Below are 12252 nucleotides of genomic sequence, written 5' to 3'. Positions count from 1 at the left end.
GAGGACTTGGAATCAAGGTCCCGCCGTAACAACATCAGGGTGGTAGGGTTGGCGGAAAAACAAATTAATGCCCCCATGGAGGTTTACATGGAAGAAGTAATCCGGGCAGTACTCCCCGACGCAAAGCTCTCACAGCAGTTCCTTATCAAGAGGGCCCACAGACTCCTGACGCCCCCCGAAACATGGAGCGCTTCCACGCACAGTCATAGCCTGCATCCTCAACTACCGAGATAGGGATACAATCCTGCATCTATCTCGTGAGAAAGGCACCCTAACAAAAGACTCTGCAAGGATACACATCTATCCCGACTTCTCAAATGGGGTGCAGGCTGCTGGTCGCAACTTGGACCATGTCAAAAGAGCACTGAGAGCACAAGATATCCTCTATGCAATGATGTACCCCGCCAAGTTGTGCCTACAACATGCCGGAAAGAGGCACTTTTTTGAATCCCCCGACGAGGCCATGGGGTATATCGAACGGAACATCCCGCAGGCAACTAATGTCGAGGATCCAATACCCGGACCCAGCAAATGAGACCATACTGGGAGCATGAGAAGACCAAAGAACTCGAAAATTCTGGATACACAAAGATACAGGTGCGGCGGCCCTCAAGGCGGGCTGGTTGGCAGACGCAAAAGGGAAGTATGACCGCACAGAGCCACCCATCAGTTCAAAGCTTGAAAAGTTTTGAGGGTTACACACCGTCCAGTTGGGGAGGTGGTGAGGGAGAGGGTGGGAAGGGAGTTGGGACAGTTGCCCATGGGGAGAAACTAAAGAAGCAATGGTGTGTACACAAACCAGGAACATGCACCTTGCTAAGAAAGCAGGAAACAGACAAAAGTGGAGACAGAACACAATAAACAAAAACACTGATGAGTATGGCACAAGCGACAAGATACTACCACTACGGAGAGAGAGGCAACGACATACCTACGACAACATAACCAAAGACACAGGAGATGCAGGAGGTTAGGCTACTCACCTGGAATTTGCGGGGGTTGGCACACCCGATAAAAGCAAGAAAGATACTAGCGTATGCAACCCGGCATAAGATTGACATATTATTCTTACAAGAGACGCACGTCACCAGGAAGGTTACGGATGCATTCGCACAAAACTGGGGCCACATAAAGGCGGCAACTAACTACTCTTCGATGGTGAGAGGGGTCCTCACAATAGTACACAAGAGGGTGAACTTCCAGATGGCCAAAGTGCAAGCTGATGAAGAGGGCCGCTATGTAATAATCTGGGGACAGCTACATAACAGAGAAGTCGTATTCGTCAATATTTATGACCGAAACACAGACAGTCCCGAGTTCTATCTTCGCATCGTGGAACTAATATCGCCAATTGGTACAGCGAATGTGATATGGGGCGGTGACCTCAATCTAACCCTAGACCCAGATTTGGAACAATTGACGGGAAACCGTAGACCAAATACCAAAGCAGCACTCGCGCTCACACAGGCAATGGTCACCTTGCCCCTGGGAACTACACCCCCTCGAACGGGACTATACATTCTACTCAGGGGTACACGGTACCAGCTCACAAATTGATTATTGGCTGTGCTCCCCCGAGCTGATGCCAAAGGTGGAACAGAGCTCAATCCTACCACGCACAATGTCAGACCACTCCCCGGTCCTCCTGAGAATGACACCCAAAAATGTGGAACATACCACTCACACATGGCGTATGCCCCCATAGTTGCTCAAAGACGAATCACTGATCAAACCACTTAGAATAGAGATCGAGGACATTTTTGGACGCAATGATGGCACAGTACAGACCCAGAGCTCTGTGTGGGAGACGTTCAAGGTGTGGTTGAGGGGCCAGTTGATGGGGACAGCATATGGAACCTTAAGGGAAATAAGGAAAAGCTTGTCCCAGACCGAACGGGAATTGAAGGATCTTGAGACCCAGCAAACAATACCCATAGGGAAGGAGCACCTACAAAGAATTGAAGAACACTTAGATAAATTCAAGACGCTGGCAGAAATAGAAGTTTTCTACATGACCCAACCTATGAGGGCAAGGAAATATGGTGAGGGGAATAAGCAAGCAAAGCAATGGCAACCCTTATTAGTACTGAACAGGGATCAAGACATGTTACCAGTATCCATGACACGGAAGGGAACATAAAGACGGCCCCAAATGAAATAAACAAAGAATTCCTACGCTTTTATTCCAAATTGTATGCAAATGCATACACAGTGACCCTGAGCGACCTCCTAACATACTTGGACTCATTCCCGTTACCCAAATTGGGGGAAGAAGAAAGATCACTCCTAGAACTCCCACTGACAGCTGAGGAAATTGAACAAGCCATCTCGGATCTCCATGCTGGTAAAGCCCCTGGTACAGACGGTATCCCGCTCGATTCCTACAAGGTATTTAAAACTGAGATAGCCCAGGGACTACTGGAAATCTGGGAAGAGGCACTCGAGAGGGGAAAGCTACCAGGCATCATGAGCGAAGCAATCAGAAGTCCTCTTGAAGCCCCAAAAACCTCTGCCAGACCCTGCATCCTACCGCCCATTGTCTTTGATAAACTCGGACGCAAAGATCTATGCTAGGGTGATAGCAAACCGATTGCTCCCGCACATGAATAAATTAATTCACACGGACCAAACTGTGTTCATCCCAATCCGATCGACTGCATTGAACCCCCGAAGATTTTTTGCAATAACATCACAGTTAGACCCGAAAGCTAAGGCAGCCGCAATTACCCTGGACGCTGAAAAAGTGTTTGACTCAGTATCATGGAGCTACATGTTTGCAATGCTAGATAAACTGGGGTTTGGGCCAATGTTTAAGAGCTACATGTTGTATAAGAATCCCGTAGCAGTGGTGAGAACTAACAGCACACTGTTCTCTCCTTTTGAACTGGACAGGGACACCTGACAGGGTTGCTCACTGTCCCCTCTCATATTTGCACTTACAGGGCATGGCCGCTAAGGTCAGACACAAACACATGTGGAGGGGTATTCGTATCAGAAGGAACCCCCAGCTACTATCCTTATCGGCAGACGACACAATGGTATACGTCAGATGTCCGGAAGTACACCTCCCCCCGATAATGCAGGAAATAAACACATTATCTCATACTCCGGCTATAGAATTAACCAGATAAAATCAGAAATAATTCCACCGACACCAACCACAGAGCAATCCCCAGCCACATCGTCCTTTAGATGGTCCCCCACGTCAGCACGGTACTTGGGAATAATAATGTCCACAGACAAACAGACCCTTTACACAAACAACTAGGAACCATACCTGAAACTCCTGGAACATAAACTAGCAGTTTGGAGCAGGCTGCCGATATCAATGTACGGTTGTGTGTCCCTGCTCAAAATGGTAGTAGTACCCAAATTATTATACATGTTGTACGGGATACCCATTTGGCCGGCCAGAGACTTCTTTCAGAAGTTACAAAAGCTGGCGGTCAACTTTGTCTGGGCCGGGAAGTCGGTGAGACTAAAATGGCCCAGGCTATACGAGCGATATGAAACTGGTGGACTGACAGCCCCAGACTTCGTGTTATACTTCCATGCAGCACAGGCACACTTCGCAAAGTACTGGGGGGACACAGCCGATGCCATACACAACCAAGTCCCCTGCTATTAACCTATACTTTCGCTTTCATACTGTGCACATGGCCTCACTATCAGTCGCCTGCACATATGCCTTCAAATGTTGTTCTACCACATCCCTAATATCGCCACGATACGTATAGCATCATTTTGGTACAAACATTGTTGTACGGTTTGCGATTTACTGCATCTCACTATACTGTTCTTCACTAAAAGATATTATTACCCAACCGCTTTTTACATACACGAGTATGTATGCTAGCTTCTGCATGTACTTTGTCACCTTACTGCGAGGCAGCCTATGTTTGACGACCATACCACAAGCTACATGCCCAACTTTGCTACGTTACCTTTAACTAACACGCTTAGACAAAGTTATGCACTATATTGTGCCTCTCTACTGCTATCTAGCTCTGTCTAGCGTTCCGCTGTAGCTACCACCCTTATTTCGCCAGATTGCTACTAGCATTGTGACATACTGTAATATTCTGCCATCTATAATGCCTGCGTCTTTATTCGTAAAGTTAGCGTTGCGTATTCAACATCACACTGCCTACCTGACTTTAATTATACTATGACCATTGTTTCTAAACTACTACTGTATCAACATGCACACTGTACTACCCTTACTCGCCACCAAGCCTCGTCTGCATTCATAGTATGGACTGCCCCGTGCTACCTGTCATGCACTCTGTATCCTATTGACATTTGATTGCATGCACACGCTACCCCAAGGTACAACAGTGGACTACCACCTATTATCGCCTGTTTTAAATTCGATCTGGATATCAACACTTAGCATGCCCCCTACTGTATATCTATTTGCCTGCTACAATATTGAATGCTTCTTGCATTGAACGCCAGCCACCTGTTAGCATACTATAGACAGAGCATGAGTGTGCCTATGACCCTGTATTAGCAACTGTATCTGCACCTAGTATAACGCACCTCCCAAACACAGTATTACTAGTCCTCTCTGCCTACTTAAAATGATAACTGTACCAGATGCCAGCATAAAGTATAACTCAGCCTAGAGTGTTTTTGTCCGCTTGCACTGAAATCAAATCTAGCTGCTAATACACTTTAGGATTAGCATGTCAGAATTATCAATGTAACCTATTCTAAAAACTGCACTCAAGTACTAATACTGAGAACACTTTAGCCATAGGCATTTTAGACTGATTGTACCATTTTAGAATCTAGATGTTTGCACCTCCCAGACTTAGTACTTGAAAACGTTTGCTGCATCCCATACTATGACTGTAATTAGCTATTAGCACATAGCATCTAACTACAACTAGCATCTGCTAGGTATAACACAGAAGTCTCTCCCCTTCACCTATACTGAATTAACACTTAGATGTTAGTATGACCCCAGCATAGCTTGACAATGACTTCTGCCTGGTTGGCTAAACTAGCCCAGACTGCACTACTTACCTGTGCCATCATAACCATTATGGCCACTGCCATCATAACAAACCCTCCTAAGGATAGAAACCTGAGACTTAGGTCTAGATTGTCTCCTATCTATGAACCTTATAGAAACCTCTCTAACAACGCTAATAATCGAACTATTACCCGGTCTTAGAACCCCTCCTCTACACTAACACAAATCACCAATGCCATTGACCAAACTCCCTCCAAAAATCACACTTCCCAAAATACCCTCTCGCAAAAAACCTCGCTATCTGCCAACCCTGACAGTACCTTAATGCTAAAAGGGTCCCTCATTAACTCTAGATCCGCGGTAGCCCATGCTACTGAAATCGCAGACATCTTAAACAATGACAATCTCGATTTACTGGCCATAACTGAGACTTGGCTACATGAGGCCGCAGGACCAACTCTCATGCTAGCAGTACCTGACAACTACCAAATCATTAGAGTGGACCGGCCTAATGCCAGAGGTGGTGGCCTAGCCATCATCTTCAAAACAACCCACCCTATTAGACTTGCCACCTCCGCTCCCCTCACATCCTGTGAAGTACTCACCGCCAAATTGCCCCTCTCCAACAATCGCACTCTAACCATCCATTTGATATATAGACCCCCTGGGCCACTAGGCACCTTTTAAGACGACCTAACCAGTCTTCTAGCCGACACCACTGAAGATCACTCTCAAACACTACTGTTGGGAGATTTCAATCTAGGCTTTAATGATACCAAAAACAAACATGCTGAATCTATTGCAGCTTTACTAAATGACCACGGTGTTACGCAAAAAGTCCTCTCCCCAACCCACATCAAAGGAAGGACCCTTGACTGGGTGTCCGAACTAAACTGCAACATCAACATTACCGATGTTGTCCCACAATCTTGGACAGATCATCACTTAATAAATTTCTCTGCGGCATTAGACCTCCTCAGCCCCAAGTCTAATAACATGGCACCGCCTCTACCTACCAGAAGTAAGAAAAACTGCTAAAAAACATATCCCTCTTCTCCTCCCTGCCATCTCTGGAAAGGAAAGCAACAACCCAGACACATTGGTAAATACCTTCAATAATGCTATGACTAAGGCACTGGACATGATTGCTCCAGTCAAACTGTGCAAAGCTAGGCAAGTAGCGCACCTGAATGCCTGGTTCACTCCCCAACTCAAATCCCTAAAATCACAAAAAAGGAAACTCCAGTCTATTTGGCATCACTCCCCCTCTGAAAATAACTAAAATAATCTAACGGAATTTGCAAAAATGTACAAAAAAGAAATAACCAAAGCTAAAAAGAACACCTTCAATGACAGGATTGAGAAAGCTAAATCTAACACTAAAGGTTTATTGTCCATCCTCCGTGAACTAGAATCCCCAATCCAACTGGTAGACAATGCCCCAAAGGATAAAGCATGGTGTACTAACATACAAAATGCTCTATCGAATAAAATCTCGTCCCTACAATGCAAAATTGCTAAATAAAAAAGGCCTCACTACCATTCACTGACCAACAAACCAGTCAACCCTCGGTGACTAGGACAACTACACCCTTTAGATTCAAGACTATCTGCATAACTGAAACAGAAAAAATAATACTTTCCCTCAAACCTTCTAATTGTAAAGGTGACACGTGCCCAGTACAGGTAATAAAGGATGCAGCTAGAGACCTAGCCCCTTTTATCTCCAAGCTGATAAATTCCTCATTTAAAGCTGATACAGTACCGGCCAATCTTAAAGAATCATGGGTCCTCCCGTTACTTAAAAAACAAACTCTGGACCCGACTATCCCCACCAATTACAGACCCATCACCACCGTGCCATTTCTACTTAAAATTTTAGATCGAGCTGCTTACATACAAATCCAGGACTATCTGGAAGCCAACCACCTACTTGGCTCACAACAATCGGACTTCCGCCCTCTCCATGGCACTGAAACAGCGCTGCTAGAACTTAAGACACAAATTGACGAATTAAAGGATAATGGAAAAATAGCTTTGCTACTCCTACTGGACTTGTCTGCAGCGTTTGACCTGGTGGATCATGCAGTGTTATGCAACCACCTCCAATCTGCCGCCAACTTCACGAAAGATGCTATCGCTTGGGTCCAATCCTTCTTAGCTAACCGGACCATGAGAGTCTTCTCTACTTCAGACCCTGCCGACCCTATCAAAATAACTTGTGGGGTCCCACAAGGTTCCTGCATCTCCCCTACTATGTATAATATCTTCACCAAGCCTTTGTTCGACAAGTTGGACAGACTGGGTGTCACCTACACTAACTATGCTGATGACACACAGATCCTCATACCCCTTTCGGGCAACTTCAGGGCAGACTCAGCCATGGTGAACAAGATATACACCCTCATTCAGACATGGATGGCATCCCATGACCTCTGCCTGAATGACGAAAAAACGGAGTTACTATCCTAGGTTCTGTAGCCAATATCCAAAAACTCAGCCCAAACTACACATCCTTTAACATTGATAACAACCCTATCAAGGAGATGTCTGTAGTTAAAACTTTAGGATTCTACTTGGATTCCTCTCTCACTCTCAAAAAGCAAGTCAACTCCCTCGCCTCATCCACAACTTATACTTGCAAACTCATCAGAGCTTCCAGGCCATACCTCTAGAGCGCTAGCTGCACCACACTAGCCAATGCTCTTATCATGTCAAGATTAGATTATGTAATGCCCTGTACTCAGGAGCCAACAAATATATTGCAGATAAAATTCAAAGACTGCAGAATAACGCCCTGAGGGCAGCATTGAATATCCCTTACAGAGAGCATATTACCGAATTCAGGAAAGAGGTCAACTGGCTGAAAATAACGGACAGAATTATTCTCAAAACAGCATCCCTCACTTCCAAATGCCTGAATAACCTAGCACCTCCATACCTAATGGACACAATTACTAGGAGAACAGTTACCTGTCCCACGAGATCTGCCAACTCATCTATTTTGGAGATTCCCAGGTTCAAACGCTCGACAGCGGGAGGAACAGCTTCCCTGTTAAAGCAGCACAATATTGGAAATAAATTACCAGCTGACCTTAGACTAGAACAACCCTACACTAAATTCATACATAAGATACTCAATTGGCTACACCCTAATGACACCTAACTGAACATTTACACTTCTCCCTCTCCGGCCCCTACATGACCGACACGGTAAGTGATTAAATTGGGTTTATTAATGCGAGCCCGCACGAAGGACACTACAGTCTTCCCTACAGCCCTCCAACCGCCTCTGCTGTCACGCGACGCCAACGATTAGAATAATCACAAGTCTCGCGTGACAGCACAAGGCTAAAACTCTGCACATATCTTCCCCCTTAGGAGAAACAAAAAAAAATGTTAACTACAACAACTAAGAATATAATAAAACATAAACACAAAATAACCAAGAACACAAGTAGTGTAGCAGTGGAAACAATATTGATGAGATAACACATCAAAACAATAGGCACAGAGATACAATTTGTGAACTAAACAATATGAACAGTTAATTAGACTTCCTACGAATGTCTTCACCATAAATCTTAATACAGATAGTCAGTCATCCACAAACGCTTTGACATTGTCCTTTGGGAACTGACAACTCTGTCATGCTCTCCTGCACTTGTATTCATACATCCATCACTTTCCTCTAACAAGCTTCCCTTTCCCTTGTTCTCATTCGGATTAAACGCTCTTGCAATCCTCCCTTTTGACCACACTTCTCCTCCTTCCAAAATCACCACACTGTTTTTTACAGCACATGTCTTCTTCGGACCTAAAAACCTACTCTCTACACACTTATTCACCAACCTGGGATTTTTCACATAGACCATCTCTCCAACCTTCCAGTCTCTAACTTTCACTCTTTCCCTGGCGTCAAACCACTGTTTATTCCTCACCTGACTCCCAGTGATGAGTTTCATAATCTGATCTCTATCTACTTGAACAACTCTGGCCATCCCTAACCATCCTGGACAACCATCCCTGCAGCCCTCCAACCGCCTGCTGTGACGAGACGCCAACAATTAGAATAATCACAAGGCTCGCGTGACAGCACGAGGCTAAAACTCTGCACAACGACCCCTGCTTCTGACAAATCGCACTATACTTTGGTTAACCATGCACGCATGGTTGTCTGCTTTGTCATATTTGTATGCACCATGAATATACGATGACGTAGAAATGTAAGGTTGTATATACATATGTGTATATGTATATGCACATATACTGATACTCATGTTAATGCTTCCTTGACTTACCAAGATCATTGCTATGTACCTTATGTATCTTGTATTTTATTCCTATTGCAATCGCCTGCTCTATGTACTGCTTCCTTTGCACTGTGACTAAACTTTTAAGATTTCTTATTTCTGTTACGCCCGTCTACCCAAGGGTTTGGTGCGCACTACCAAACAAATAAACAAACAAACAAACAAGAAGGACAATATAAAAGAAGTAGACCCTGTGAGTTCTACAGTTCATGCCTGGGTAGCGCTGTTTGCCAGGGTGGGGTGCGAGAACCCGTATTGGCCATACACCCCCATTTGCCATCCCGATTTAGCACCAACATTTGACACGGCCATGCAGCGCAAGTGGAACCCAGACAAAGAAATGAAAATAGGAGACCGATTCCCAGAGGACACTTTTGCAACACTTGACACTGTACATAATAAAGTGGGGGAAGGAACTCGTCACCACTCTACAGTATTATAGACTAAAGCCAGCCTGCAACAAGAAATGGCCGTCTTTCCCTGTAGCCCACCCCCCGATCCACGAATTCCTATTGGCAGTGTTATCTCCGGAGGGGTTCACCGCTTCAGTGTCTAGCCTATATAAAGCGGCCCAAGAACACACCCCATCAGGGAATACAATGAAACGAAAATGGGAACGTGACCTACATATCGACATAGAAGACGCCCAATGGTCAAGATACTGCAGACACACCAAGGAGATATCAATTAACTCAAACCTCAGATTAATTCAGTTCAAAATCCCAAATCACTTACACAACACCCAAGAAGATCTTCAATTTGACCCTACTACCCCAGCTGCCTACCCCAAATGCGGCACCCACAACGCAGATTCTATGCACATGTACTGGGAATGTCCTCCAATAAAGTCCTTTTGGGAAGTGGTAGCCAAAAACATAAGTATAACATTATTTCTGTTTCACCTCACTGCCGGTGTTTCCCACTCGGCACTAAAAATACGTTACTGAACCCTTCTGTACCACGATTCCTACTTGCATTGGATCTAAAGACTCCCGTTATACTGCTTGCGCTAGTCTGTTAACGTCAGCAATGTAGGCAGTATGCATACAGCATTTGTCTAATTAACGACGAGAGACCATGAGCACATATGGCCATTGTCTCTAAAGCTTGGGATTATATCTTTGCTATGGTCGCTTTGTCACAATGCTTTACTCTGCTAATACTGCTGAATTGATATGTGTTTAGTGTTTGGGCCATACTTGCCCACAATTGCCTGCATCTTTGTACCTATTGTATATAATCTGGGTAAAAGCCTGTCTGCTCCACACATTGCCTTCTATCCCGTATGCATTTAAGCCACTGCTGGAATTGCCAAATGTAGGTACCCTTTATCTTGTATGCACCTTTAGTCACTGTTGGGATATGCATCTTTAGTCACTGCTGGGATATACACCCCTAGTCACTGTTGGGATTGTCAAATTAAGGTGCCTTTTATCCTGTATGCATCCTTGGTCACTGCTGGGATATGCCTTTTTAGTCATTGTTGGGACTGTCAAATCTAGGTGCAATTTATCCTGCACGCACCTTTAGTCACTGCTGGGATATGCATTTTTAGTGACTGTTGGGATTGTCAAATCTATATGCCCTTATCCTGTATGCATTTTTAGTCACTGCTGCGATATGCATTTTTAATCACTACTAGGATTGTCAGCCATGTAGGCAGTATGCATACACCATTTGTCTCATTAACGACGAGAGACCATGAGCACATATGGCCATTGTCTCTAAAGCTTGCGATTATATATTTGCTATGGTCGCTTTGTCACAATGCTTTACTCTGCTAATACTGCTGAATTGATATGTGTTTAGTGTTTGGGCCATACTTGCCCACAATTGCCTGCATCTTTGTACCTATTGTATCTAATCTGGGTATAAGCCTGTCCGCTCCACACGTTGCCTTGTAACCCATATGCATTTAAGCCACTGCTGGAATTGCCAAATTTAGGTGCCCTTTATCTTGTATGCATCTTTAGTCACTGTTGGGATATGCATCTTTAGTCACTGCTGGGATATACACCCCTAGTCACTGTTGGGATTGTCAAATTTAGGTGCCTTTTATCCTGTATGCATTTTTAGTCATTGTTGGGACTGTCAAATCTAGGTGCAATTTATCTTGCACGCACCTTTAGTCACTGCTGAGATATGCATTTTTAGTCATTGTTGGGATTGTCAAATCTAGGTGCCCTTATCCTGTATGCATTTTTAGTCACTGCTGCGATATGCATTTTTAATCACTACTAGGATTGTCAAACCCAGGTGCCTTTTTATCCTGTATGCACTTTAGTCACTGCTGAGACTATCAAACTCAGGTGCCCCTCGCTACTTGTCTCCTCCCAATATGTGCACTACCAAGACTTGCTTTATATACACATTCTGCTCCCTACTTTGGACTGCTCTTATTATTACTATAACAATGTCCCACACCAATACCATACCTTGCAACTTGCAAGAGAGAAACACGAGACTCGGAGCAAGACTGCCTTGCCTTTATGACCTCAAAAACAAAAGAACCAGACCCTTTGATTCTAAATCTACTCGAACTCCCCCCAACCCTTTCGCCCTAGCTGCAGAAAGGCGCCCCAAAATACAAACTGACCTCCTCCACAACCAGAAGAGACCTAACCTTCCCAACCTTAAGCTCATCAAAGACAAAATCATAACACCTACCTTATCAGGAGCCCTTATCAACGCGAGATCCCTCATGGCACATAATACAGGAATTGCCGACATACTCGCCATGGAGAACCTAGATTTCCTCGCTATCACCGAGACCTGGCTCCATGATGCCGCAGGTCCTGCACTTATGATTGCCATCCCAGATAATTACAATATATTAAGAGCTGATAGGTCTAACTCCAGAGGAGGTGGCCTGGCCATCATCGCTAAAACTAAGTTAGCGGTAAGACTTACCCCACATCCAGTAATTACATCTTGCGAACTACTTTCCGCTAAAATACC

The sequence above is a fragment of the Ambystoma mexicanum genome, chromosome 2p (genome assembly GCF_040938575.1).
Source record: "Ambystoma mexicanum isolate Mex_15411 chromosome 2p, UKY_AmexF1_1, whole genome shotgun sequence".
In the NCBI taxonomy this organism is placed as follows: domain Eukaryota; kingdom Metazoa; phylum Chordata; class Amphibia; order Caudata; family Ambystomatidae; genus Ambystoma; species Ambystoma mexicanum.
The sequence above is the reverse complement of the archived record's forward strand: the minus strand, read 5'-3'. Positions refer to the sequence as shown.